This window comes from Chelonia mydas, chromosome 2 (assembly GCF_015237465.2).
Source record: "Chelonia mydas isolate rCheMyd1 chromosome 2, rCheMyd1.pri.v2, whole genome shotgun sequence".
Lineage (NCBI taxonomy): Eukaryota > Metazoa > Chordata > Testudines > Cheloniidae > Chelonia > Chelonia mydas.
This window is the reverse complement of record NC_057850.1, coordinates 154,246,311-154,259,646: the sequence shown is the minus strand read 5'-3', so window position 1 is coordinate 154,259,646 and position 13,336 is coordinate 154,246,311. Positions and strand designations below refer to the sequence as shown.

Here is a 13,336-nt window from a genome sequence, read left to right as displayed (position 1 = left end):
TTCACTTTACATCAGTTCCTACTAGGGACTGGATCCTTTGCCAGCCAAGCTGAGCCTGGTATAAGACTAATATGGGGGCAAAGAAGGCTTAATGCTGCCTTTTTAGCTCCCTGCTCTAGAGGCTTGCCAGGGAGCTCCAGGGATTGGTTCAGTCCCCATAACATCCCCGGTCTGCTCTAAGTTGCTTCCTACTGTCTACGGCACCTACGGGGCACTTTGTCAGTTGGGGACAGCTGTGCTCTGACCACACCTCCTTGTGATCAGCCACATCCCCTACACAGAGGCCTGAGAGCAGGAGAATAGCTATTGAGTTCCCCTAAACTTTCCCTACGCAGGGATTATCTTTAGGAGGCCAGTTGAGCCAGATTTACAATCACTTTGAGCTGAGTGATGCAAAAGGGCTGAGGATCTGGCCCTGAGTCTTCCCCTTTGGGACCTATAAAATCTTCAGTAGTGGGTGCAGAAAGACTCTGCCGACTGTCACGAACAAGACAAAAATACAAAACAATCAGGGAGGATCCGCCTCTTTAATGACATCCTTATCTGATTCTCTTCTTATTAATCAATGTAAAGAAAAAAATCTTTCAGGAATTTGGAAAACCCCAGAGAACATGAAACAAGCTACATTTCTATTTTCAGAACCAAGCTGATCCGTCTCCTAGAAGAAAATTTTAACTTAAGACATCCTACTTAAGCTGCCAAACCAAACAAGCCAAGCAATTTGAAAGCTTTTAGCCTGCCTCCGCTCTTTGCATCAAAGCTCCACTGTGGCAGCGTGTTCAAGTGGTTCATGGGCACACCAGTTCCAAATTCCACCCTGACTGGTTTAAACAGCTCCAGTTCCAAGTTATTCAACCCACATGCACTAGTTTGCAGCCAACTAAGCTTTCAGCTTCCTGCTACATGGTTAGTTGACGGTGCCTAAAATTCCCCTTGCTGTTGCCTGAAAGAGGGTTGATTCCCTAACATTAAAAACAAAAACAAACAGATGACGATTTTTTTTCATTCACAAATTGTTTAATTTTTCCCATAATAAAGGAACTATTACGGATTGGCCGAGAAGCTCTGTAATGGCACCTTTTTTTCCTGGATCAATTTAAGACTCCTGTCATTGCGCTGTAATTCTCAGCTGACATTTGGACAAGGTGAAAGAGAGCTTGCTGGTGAGTCAGAAAAAAAAAAGTTTTGTTTTTTTTTGACAATGCAAAGAAAGACATTGCATGATTAAAAACACACTGTTGCTACAAAATGCTCCCACAGCACTTCAGTCTGTCACTCAAGTTATTTAAACTCATTGTTCAAGTCCCCTCCACTGAAGCAGCCACTACATTACTGTTCTTTGCTAATACAAGCAGTAAGTCCAACAATAAAAAAAACAACCTTTCAAGATACTTCACACAAGAGTCCTTCTCTTTTGTAAGTAAAAACCCTGGTCATATTGCAAGCCTAGAAATATAAAGTTAATTGTTTTCTTCTTTACTCATTTTTAAGATTTCCCCTTTTCCTCCCCCATGTCTAATTGTTAAATTGTTTTTTTTCCATTTCATCTATCCACGTCATGTTTTTGTTTCTTACACAAAAATCAAATGTGGTCACTTACACTTATCTTGAGGACAAACACATCTTGATAACATCTCCTGCTCCACCATGATGCGCCTATTGGATATTGCAAAGATCCCTTGAATAATACTTTGAAAAGCCAAGCTCACTTATGCAAACTTCTGGTCTTCTCTGATATGCTTGGCTCCTGTGCGTTGTCACATTACAATTCCTAAGTTGTTGTTATTTTCCCTCCTGAAAAACCTGTGAAACAGGTCCAGGAACACACATCTAATGTTGCAGAAGAGGTTTTAATTGATTCATTGCAACAAATATCCACCCTTAACAAAAAAATGCTCTGTGCAGTGTGTTGTTAAAGGGAGTAGTCACCTAACACTTCATCTGAAGTTCCACAACCCACAGAGTCTAGCAGCTTCGGTACTTTAAAGGGAAATTAGTTTAAAATTAATTTCTGGATTTGTGAAAAGCACAGGAGAGAATTTAAAATAAAAATCACATACTGAATAAACTCTATCCATCTGCGTATTACAATAGGTCTGCTCTTTCTGTTATGTAAGTATTTGGGTGCTTGCTTTCATTAATGTTGCTTTGTATATGTCACTGGAAAACAGCCTTGTTGTATGTGCAGTTTGGGTGTATGAATTTTGGTTGTGCTTGGGTACAAATGAAAAATACAGACAAATTAAAAAGCTATTCAATCATTTAATCACTTTGTCATTCTTAATGTTTGGGATTTGTCCGCTCTTCTATAAACGTCTGTCTGTTTTCTCCTAATAAATAGTGTTCTGGGGACTTAGGATATTTTGCTGCTGTGGAATAATTAGTGTTTTTTCTCTTTTAACCCTGGGCTGGTTTATTATTACATTCATGGAAGCACCTTACTCCCATTAAAGCCTCAAATGAAACAATATGACTGGTCAATTAGTAGAGGTTATTCAGCAGTAAATGCTTACACTCATTAGTAAAATGATCACACTGAGATAATAACATCATATGTCTGTGAAGTGCCAGGCACACATGGGCACTATGCAAATAAAAAGTGAATACTGAACAACTGAAAAAGGCCTCTTGGTTTTTCTTAGTTACGTTAGATGATGCTTTTGTCATTTAGAAATAGAGCTCTGGATTGTTGTTTGCTCCTGAGCAAGTAATTACGGTGAAGACAGTGGTACGGAAACTTCCCTACCACTTATAACCCCATCTCTGCTGAAGCCAGTCCCAGTAGTCTGTACCACTGCAGAGTGCAAAGCTAGCTCCTTGCTAGGGGCTCCTGGGATACACCTCACTCTCACCTCTGCACCAGACAACAAAGCTGGCTGGCCAAGGACGGGACAGACTCTGCATCCTCCTAAGTGGTGGGAGAGCAAGAGCCTCCGTGATCCAGGGAGAATAGAGTGGGCATTGTGCCAAAGATACAATGTCTCTTGGGGCAGAAAAGTGGTAGACTACCCCAGCGCGGTTCTGTGCCTTAATGGCACAAACTGTTCTTGAGTGATTTGAGCATCGTGGGCCCAATTCCATTCTGCATCTCCTGGGATAGGCAGCACAAAAGCTTGCAGTCCAAGGTGTTTTTACACCACCTTTGCATCAAAATGGACCCTGGCAAAACTTAGAACAGCCTCAAGGGCTGCTTTTCCTTATAGTAGCCTTGGCCTCTGCTGTGCAGCCTAGCTGTACAGCACTGCATGCTTCATCTACTCCCCGCCTCCTAACCCTTTCCATGCCCCTTCCCACTATGGTATGCCCTGTGTATACATCAGCCATAGGGTGCTCCTGCACTGCGGGAATTCTCCTCCAGTCCAGTTATGGCCCCTCTCCTTTGCCAGAGTGTCATAGAGAGGCCAGCGCAGGATCCAGAACTGGCCCCTACGAAGACTGTATTCATTTATTAGATATAATGCCCTGCTAGACTGATTTTCTAACTGCAAGCAACAGCCAGTAACAGCCTCCTACCTCTGTTGCTACTGCATGCTTGTCTATACCATGCCATGTTGAGAAGGAGGCCGTACAGTTTAATGGTTAGCAGGTAACTGGAAACCAGGAGACCTGAGTTCTGTTCCTGACTCTGCTTCTAATTTGTTCCGTCACCTTAGGCAAGTTGCTTCATCGTTCCATGCCTCTTTGCCTAGCTCTACAACAGAGATAATGATAGTTCCCTCCCTTTGTAAAGTGCTTTGAAATCTCTGGATGAAAGAAGACATGAAGGAGCCAAGTGATGTAATTAGCCACTTGCAAAACATTATGATGAGTCAGACGACATCTGAAATACCACATATATAAAGTGCTGTGTTTAAAGAAAAGAAATTAGCAATGGAATGTGACCTTATCATAATAATACTAAAAGAGATACTGGGTAATTTGGCAAACGTTCAATTTCTGTTCTCACCATGGAATCCTGTCAAACAAGCTAAATCACTTGTCACCTCTAGGAACAATAGGTCCTCATGGAAATAGCAAGTCCATTGGAGGCTGCTCAGAGGAAAATGACATAATATGGCAATTTCCTGTCTTTATCTCACCTGGATAAATAAAATCTCTCATTTTTCATATGGCTGGTGCATCACATTCTCCAGATATTGTCTGTCTCACTGAAACACAAACATTCAAAGGGTTATTTTCTCGTTTGTGGATAGTTTTGAACAGATATATTCCAGTTCAAATAGGTTGTGTGGCTGGACTTAATTTCATGTGAGTATTTTACTTAATACTTAGTCAACAAAGTAGATGAGTTGTTTGTATTTAGTCACATTTTTTGATGTGACTGCTCATAGAGGACACCCTCTATAGTTAAGAGTTTTATAAAGAAAATATCAAGGTATAATTCACCCTTGCAGGCATAGGCGCCAACTCCATGGGTGCTCTGGGGCTGGAGCACACACGGGAAAAAAAAAGTGGGTGCTCAGCACCCACCAGCAGGCCTTGCCGATCAGCTCCTCCCCCTCCCTCCCAGTGCCTCCCGCCCACTGAGGATGGGGGGGGAGGGATGGAGCGAGGGCAAGGCACACTCAGGGAGAGGGAGGAACCGAGCAAGAAGAAGTGGGGTGGGGTTGAAGCAGGGGTGGAAAGAGGTGGGGTGGAGGCAGAGCGGGGGCGGGAAGAGGTGGTGCTGGGGTGGGGCTTTGGGGAAAGGGGTGGAGCGTGGATAGGGCTTGGGGCGGAGAGGAGGTTGAGCACCCCTTCGTCAGCTGTGTTGGCCAGCCCTGAGCTAGGATTGCAGGCATCTTGCATCATTGTACAGCCATTCTGAGACAGACTTTCTGCAACCAAGGGCCCACAGCCTGGGTTCCAACTGCAGAGCTTACTCCTTAATCTCCACTTTAGACTCCTACACAAAAGGCGTTGTTAATTTAGGATTAAGTTTGCTAGACTTCATATCCCACCAACACAAGGAAATACAATGTTCACTCATTCAATATCCCACCTACACTCTACTCATCAGTTACCTTTCTCCAGCCCACTCACCTCTTTTCTCCCCTCCACGGCCCAGGCACACTCATCCTGAAGAACCAGCTGACACGCTTAACTCTGCCATGATGTGCTGATGATTCACATAGGGCTGATAACTATTTGAGACAGATTTAATTTGGCTTTCATGAATTGCATTGCTTGTAGAGTTGTGCTGTTGTATTTAAGGGAGCAGGGTGATTCATTGATTCATTGTGCCCTTCTCCTCCTCCCATACTCACTAAACTGTCTAAATATTAAACTGTCTTTATCTCACCTGGATAAATAAAATCTCTCATTTTTCGTATGGCTGGTGCATCACATTCTCCAGATATTGTCTGTCTCCCTGAAACACAAACATTCAAAGGGTTTGTGGATAGTTTTGAACAGATATATTCCAGTTCAAATAGGTTGTGTGGCTGGACTTAAATATAAATAGTAAATATAACAGTAAATATAAATCTCTTTATCGTTTTCCTCTTCTTTTTTATGAGCTAAAATGCTGGAGAATATATTGAATGGAGTTACATCAGCCTAACACTAGAGTAACTCAGTGGTGAATCGGACCCTCAAAATACAAAGGTCTGTATTTGAGCCTTTTGGCATTATCATTGTATGCATTGGTCAATGCTGACTGTGCAAAACACTTATGGGAAAGACTATATGGAAACATCTTTTCAGGAAACTCTCTCATTGTTTGCAAAATCACAGTGACCCATCCTGGAAGTTTGCCTTGCATCTTGATACAAAGCCCTGTACATGATTTAGCATGACTGGTCAGTTTTATTACACAGACAAATGGTAGATGTATAACGTGTTCTTTTCTTATTTCATAACCCATGAACTTCAGAGTCGGACTCTAAAGTTAGAGAGCTAGCATGTTACAGTAATTTTTGATAATGAGCGAATCTCTTTACCTCTGTATGCCTCAGTTTCCCTGACTATAAAATAGAGCTAATCAAGGATTCATTTATTATCCGCATTTTACAGGGTGGGGCACAGAGACACAGTTGGGGTTTATAAACACTCTAGGTCTGTAGCCCATTTGTAAGCCGCTGACTCCCACATGTTGTTCAGATCCTATGCATAACACCACTCAAAGCATGTGTTCTGTGCTCAGCCCCTATGGAACAGCTGGGCTGGACAGCCTTTTATCACTGTGCTGTGGAGAGCAGGTACTGGGCACTCTGGATCTGAAGAGGCTCTCAAGGTTACAACCCGTATAGGAAGGGGAGAGAGAATAAAAGTGGTGGGCTCGTGGCACTTGACATTAGACATATCATTACCTTTTTACAGTTCTTGGTTATTGAGAAACCCAAGACCTTGAATGGACAGGGGTCAATCTGCTAACTAACCCAGCCCAGCAGGGGAACCAGTGGGGGCTGGTAGAGTTCACTGAATCCAAACCAGGGAGCAGGTTCAGTTTCTCCTTTAGCACCAGTCTGACTTGTGGAAAGATAACTGAGTTCACATGGGGCACTTCCTATTGGGAGACAGACTGGGGAGGTCTCACATAGCCAGTAGTAAATGATCCTTGGAGATTTTAAAAAATTATAGATACTTTTCTAACACAAAGTTTTGGACCCGACTAGGGGTGACTGTATTGTGGGCCTCATTGTGGTGGAGAAAGATGAGCAGATCACTGGACTGGGTATAACAGAAGCAGGTCCCTTCTTCCCTCAGGGAGGGACCTACAGGCAGTTGCTGAGGGAGAGCTCCTGCCTTCATTCAGGACCTGCAAGGTAGAAGTCCTTCCTCTTGCCCGGTCTGCCCACAAGTGAGCTGTTCTGCCCCCATCAGGGTTCCCTCTCAACTGTGAACTCTGGGGTACAGATGTGGGGACCTGCATGAAAGACCCCCTAAGCTTATTTCTACCAGCTTAGGTTAAAAGCTTCCCCAAGTCACAAATCCTTTCCACGTCCTTGGACGGTATTGCTGCCACCACCAAGTGATTTAGACAAAAATTAGGAAAAGGATCACTTGGAGTCCCTAGTTCCCCAAAATATTCCCCCAAGCCCCTTCACCCCCTTTCCTGGGGAGGCTTGAGAATAATGTGAGTACTGACCAGACCCTTTGTCTCCAGGACACTGAAAATCAATCAGGTTCTTAAAGGAAGAACTTTATTTAAAGAAAAAGTAAAAGAATCACACCTGCAAAAATCAGGATGGAAGGTAACTTTACAGGGTAATAAAAAGATTTAAAATACAGAGGATTCCCCTCTAGGCTCAGCTTCAAAGTTACAAAAAACAGGAATAAAATTCCCTCTTAGCATAGGGAAAATTCACAAGCTAAAAGAAAAGATAATCTAGCGCATTTCCTTGCCCTTACTTACAATTTTTGTAATTTTAGATGCTCATTTCAGGTATGTTTTCAGGTGATGTTTTTCCTGCCTGGTCTCTTTCTCCATCCAGAGAGGGAACAAAAAAAGAGAGCACAAACAAAACCTCCTCCCCCTCCTCCAATTTGAAAGTATCTTCTTTCCTTATTGGTCCTTTTGGTCAGGAGCCAACCAGGTTATTTGAGCTTCTTAACCCCTAACAGGTAAGAATTCAGTACAGCTGCTCAGGAAGGATTTTATGCTACCCTTAGCTGTATTTTTATGACAGCTCCCTTTTAAATCCTCCCCCAGTCTGTGCATCCCCAGTAGGTGTGTTGGGGCGGGGCTCAGCTCCTTAAGCTCTTCTTGCCCAGTGTGAGGTTTGTATTCCCCATCACAAGTCCAAACAGAGGGGAAAAAACCTTCACAAGTCCAAACAGAGGGGAAAAATTACAGCTTTCCATACTGTTAATGGCTAAGAAGCCCAGCAGGCCTGAGGGCCTATTTTTGCAAGTGGAGCTTTTTGTTATATTGGGTACATTGATCTAAAGCGGCAGATGCATATTTTGAGTAGCAAGCTGTTACCGCACCTAGCAGTAACAATGTGAATTTTGAATCCTTTTTTATCCTGGCTTTTCCTTAACTCCTTGGAAGGTGGCTTTAGATGATGCTTCATGCATCGGGCATTCTTTTGCCCTATTTTGTCCTGGCTTTTCTTTTGCTGGGCTCGGGAGGAGGGTTTGGGAGAACCCACTCTGCTGCATGCAGAAGGCTGCCTTCTAATCCAAAAGTTAGTTAATTTTGACTCTGATTTCCTTCCTCTCGTGGAAGGTGATGTTCAGAAGTTTTCCATGGAGCATGAATTCTAGATGACTTTTTCAGATTTCTGGGTAGAGAGAACTTTTGTAGACCACCCTCCCCTTGTCCCCAGTAGCTTAATAAACCATTGCATGCATTGATGTGCTGTTCACACATCATTTCCGTGAATAGATCCTCTGAATACTTTGCCTGGAAAATTACTAAGTTTTCCAATATTTCTAAAATATTAAGGAGTTCCCCTGCCACAAAGAAAGTCAGAGTCAGTAAATTGGTAAATGTCCCCAAAACACAACTTCAGCCTATCCTGCATCAGCCATATCCAGCTTCTTAAGTTTTTGGTATTGATTTAAAGTAAAATCAACAAGTTGATGCACAGTCAACCTGTGGAACTTTTTGCCAGAGGATGTGAAAGCCAAGACTATAACAGGGTTCAAAAAATAACTAGATAAATTCATTGAGGATAGGTCCATCAATGGCTATTAGCCGGGATGGTGTCCCTAGCCTCTGTTTGCCAGAAGCTGGGAATGGGTGACGGGACAGATCATTTGATTATTACCTGTTCTGTTCATTCCCTCTGGGGCACCTGGCATTGGTCAATGTCAGAAGACAGGATACTGGGCTAGATGGACCTTTGGTCTGACCCAGTATGGCCGGTCTTATGTTCTTATGTAAAATCAGGGTTACTCACACACCTGCATTGGGTGGGCTTGTGCGTGTGGGAATCTTCCAAGGGCAGAAGCATTCCACAATGTTGAAAATCATGGCCTTTTGGACAGACAGAAAGCAAATTGGGGGATTCTTTCTCCCCCCCCCCCCCCCCCCCGCTCCATGGTAATAGAATGAGTATTGCCTCTGTTGCATTCCTTGGAAGACACTCCAATACCTGCTGGGCCAAGCCTACTGCCTGAAACTGCGGGTGCAACAAGTGGCCAGCAGTAGGCCAGAAGGAGGAGGACCATGCATGAGCTTTTGGAGATAGGGGCAAGGAGGAGCAAAAAGCACCTTGCTTTCAAAAGAGCCAAGGAGGAGAGGGACACGGTCCATGAAGAGAGACTGCTCCAGGGGTTCCTGGATGAATAGAAGAGAAGCAGAACCAATTGCTCAGGGAGAGAATGCTGGATATGTGGGCCAGCAGGGTGGTTCATCCAGCTCACATCACAGTGCCAGCACCAGCGCATGTGCCAGCTGCAATGTCTGCAGGTGCGCAGGTCCATGTAGACATGACAGTGGAATGGTGTTCCTGGTCCTGGCTCACAATGGTTGGAGGGTGGAGTTTGTGGCAGGGGCATTGAGCAAAATAGCAGATGGAATTTCTGTTCCAAACTATTGACAGTTGTGTGTCTGAGAGAAAGATCCTCTAACCCCTGTCGAAGAGACATACCCGTCTCCAAGACCAGTGAGGTGGCAAAGTGCATACTGGTTTATGCCATATACTACACCTTTTCTAACCAGCCCATAACTCTCCAATTCCCTGATTAATGTTCTTCTGATACTTAATAGCCTGTATATTTTTGCCATAGCGATTATTCAGATGCTCAGCAAAATCTGCCAGGTCCTGCTCCCACGTGGTGCCTTACTTTCCCCCTCTCTGAAGTGGGGAGAATCCTGACCCATATGCAGAAAGTGTTTGATCCTCTGTTTTTGCTTCCCAAGTCCCTACCCTCCTTACCCAACCCGGCTTCTGCCCTATTCCCCAAACTTCCATGCCCACATTAGTGCTTCTCTCACTCCCAAATCTGCAAGGTCTCATACACAGTCCCTGCCAGCAAAGGGAAGCTGCCCTTGGCTCTGGAGCTGCAATCATATGCCCTGAGTGCTGTCCTGCACCATATTCAGATAGATCATCAACTTCCATCTCTATCCCAGGTGCAGGATGGCCTTTGGTCCTTGCTCCCTCAGGCAGCTGGAGCTGCTGAGATAGGAATGGGGTTGGCAGAGCATGGGAACAGCCCATGAGGTTAAGAAATGGCAGGGAGATCCTTTTCCCTCCAGGGGAGATTACTTTGTCCCTCCATGAGAGGTCCTTTCTTTCTTCATCCTGTGCTTTGGTTCCTGACTCTGCCCAGAAGCCCAGCGCCCATCCCTCCCAACTTGGCTCTTCCATACCCTGCTGTGCACCTAACCTTCCCTGTCTTTCTCTCCTAGGGTCTTGTCCTATGTGCTCAGCCTGGCCCTTTCCTGGCTTGTCCCTGACCTTTAAAGGATTATCCAAGCCCCTCCCAGGCCTGCTCCCCTTGGGGTCTCTCTCCTGGCTGAGCACAGGCTGCCCTTATATCTCCCAGCAGGCCTCGTTCCTAGTCACATGCTGCTCCTTGTCACATGACCCCTGCACTTATTCCCTTCACCTGCAGAGCTGCATAACCTGAGCTAGGTGCAGTTGAGCTCTAGCCCCTTTAATGGCCATCTCACCCTGGGACAGGCCGAAACTGGAAGCCTGTGGGCTAACAGTAACTGTTTGCTATGAAAGGTGCTGAAGACACAATGGAAGAGGAAATCCTTTGGACTGGATTTAAATTATTCCAACCGAAAGTGAATGAGGGAAAATATATCCAGAGTTATCTTCCTAGCAGCAGAAAAATATTAAGGTACGAAAGGACCATTATGTCCATCTGGTCGGCCCTCCTGTATAACACAGGCCCTACAATGTCACCGAGTGGTTCCTCCAGCAAACCCATGACATGTGCCTGAGCCAGAGCACGTCTTTTGGAACGACATCCACATGCATTAGAGCCAGCTGGCTGACAGAAAATCTTCTTCTGCAGTGACGTGAAGTTGAAGGAACATGAAGAAGAAGAAAACCTCTACTCGGGCTGTGACTGAAGTTGGAGTAGAGAGACCAAGATAACCAGGTCTAGGACCCAGTACTCACTATTAGCAGATCTGCCATTTTCTATTCCTAGCTTTTTGACCATGAGGGAATCTCTTTCCCTCTGTGTGCCTCAGTTTCCCCAACTATAAAACAGAGCTAATCAAGGTTTTGTTTATTATTCCTGTTGATCATTTGATATAATAAGTGATTTTAAATGTTTAGGATAGGTTTTTACATTGTTTCCCCTCATTCATATGGACTTTGGTACTTTTCAATATGGAGTCAAATCTCCATTTTGTCCCCAAAGCAGGGAAAATTAAGGCACCAAAGCTGTGGCATGAGGGCTGGTTCAAACCAGTTGGAACTGACTTGTAACTGCCATCTCCTCGGAACTTTCCCGCCACTCACTCCTTATAAGGAACTGTGCTACGTCATCAAGGGGCTATCCGTCCGGGGGGCAACCGTGTGCAGCTGGGCTTTTGCTTGGGTCTCCGGATCAAGAGCTGTGAAGGATCCTGTGACACTATCAATGTACCTGCCATCCAGGGTTATTTGGTTCAGCAACTTCAGGTCCAGCAGCTTGTCACTGTCCAGCAGCCGAGACCCAGTGTTCCTCCCCAAAGGCCAGCGTTTGGCCGAGGGTAGAAGGTCCTGGATCCACCGCTCCCTACCATCTGACCTGCCCACAGATGACATCTGATTAGCAGTAGGCTATACTTGGGATTTGTTATATTCTTGTTGCCAAGGGAGGGGTAAATTGGGTCTGAGCTTCAAGCTCCTTTGTTGCAGTCCACTGTTTGCTGAGTTTTATGTGTTTACTTGTGGTTTTCCCCTTACCCCTTAATCAACCCTTAATACACTACTTACCTATTTCAAACATAACTTTTGTCTCTCCTCTTTCCTACACCACACTTGTGGGGTAGGGGGTGGGACACAGGAGCTGCTTCCTCGGAGATAGACCCTGATAATAAGACCAAGAACCTGTACCTGTAAAAGGGAAACAGAGAGACATACTGGGGTCAATTTAGTTTTAATTTTCCCTGATTACATTCCTATTTATCAGGGTGGGAGACTGAGACACAGTTGGGGCCTGTCTACACTCTAGGTCTGCAGCCCATTTGTAAGCTGCGGACTCCCACATGTTGTTCAGAGCCTATAGACGACACAACTCCTAAGCATTTCTTTGTTCTATGCTTAGCCCTTATGAAACAGCTGGGCTGGACGGCCTTTTCTCACTTTGCTGTGGGGAGCAGGTACTGGGCACTCAGGATCTGAAGAGGTTCTCAAGGACTAATTCTTGAAAATAATTGTTATCAATGAACTAGAAGACACTATAAACGCACTGCTGATAACATTGGTGGGTGACAAAATACTGGCAGAGTGGTAATTACTGATGAGGACAGGGTAGTGATACAGAGCAATCTGGGTCCCTAGGTAAGATGAACCCATTCAAACAAAACAAGTCTGACCAGAGCCAAATGCAGGGTCCTATACCTAGCAACAAAGCATGCCGGCCACGCCTACGGAATGGGGAAGTGTATCCAGGAAAGCAGTGACTCTGAAGATGATTGAGGGGCCATGCTGGGCAAGCCATTCAACATGAGCTCCCAGTGTGGTGCTGTGGTGAACAGGGCTAAACCCATCATTAGATGTATAAACAGAGCCGTGGGTATGATAGGGAGGTGACACAGCAACACTGAGATTGATATTGGAATACTGCATCTAGTTTTGGTGTCCACCTTTGAAAAAGATGTTGAAAAATTGGAGCTGGGGCAGCAAAGAGCCACAAAATGTTTTGAGGGCTGGAGAAAACATGCCTTCTAGTGAGCTATTGAAAGAGCTCCACCTGTTTAGCTGATAAAACATTGAGAGGTGACTTCATTGAAGTGTTGAAGTGCCTTAAAGGAGAGAAAATATCGGGTCTTAAAGGGCTCGTTAATCTAGCAGAGAAAGGCATAACAAGACCCAGTGGCTGGAAACTGAAAAGAGCCCAATTCAAATTAGAGATAAGGCACAAATATTCAACAGCCAGGATGATTCACCTCAGGAACAAAGTACCAAGGAAAGTGGTGGATTCTCCATCTCTTGACGTCTTTTAATGAAGATGAGATGCCTTTCTGAAATGTGTTTGGTCAAAAAATAGCTACTGTGCTATAAAGGAGGCCTGTGATATGCAGAGGCTCAGATTAGATGCTCTAATGGTCCCTTCTGGCCTGAAAGTCTACTAATTTATGAAAAACTGAGTGGAGCATGGGAAGCAGCCTGTGATGTTTTAATGTGTAGCCTGACGGACCCCCAGAATCAACAATCATTGAGTGGGGTGATCCACAGGGAGCAGCTCAAACATTCAAGGGGGCTGGCCAGGGGCAGGACATTTGCCCTGAAGG

The 13,336-nt window shown here is 44.8% G+C and overlaps 1 long non-coding RNA gene across 2 annotated transcripts; it reads right to left on the bottom strand.

Moving 5' to 3' along the window:
- Positions 1 to 1,030: 1,030 nt before the first annotated feature.
- LOC122464620 lies at positions 1,031 to 7,438 on the bottom strand. 2 transcript variants are annotated; one of them, XR_006288818.1, is made up of 6 exons: positions 7,337 to 7,388; positions 5,282 to 5,350; positions 5,023 to 5,123; positions 4,080 to 4,148; positions 1,601 to 1,656; positions 1,031 to 1,160 (listed from the first exon to the last, which is right to left on the bottom strand). It is a non-coding gene; the product is annotated as an uncharacterized LOC122464620 (long non-coding RNA). The 2 variants fall into 2 exon arrangements; XR_006288817.1 differs by lacking the exon at positions 1,601 to 1,656 and having other exon boundaries at positions 7,337 to 7,438.
- Positions 7,439 to 13,336: the final 5,898 nt, after the last annotated feature.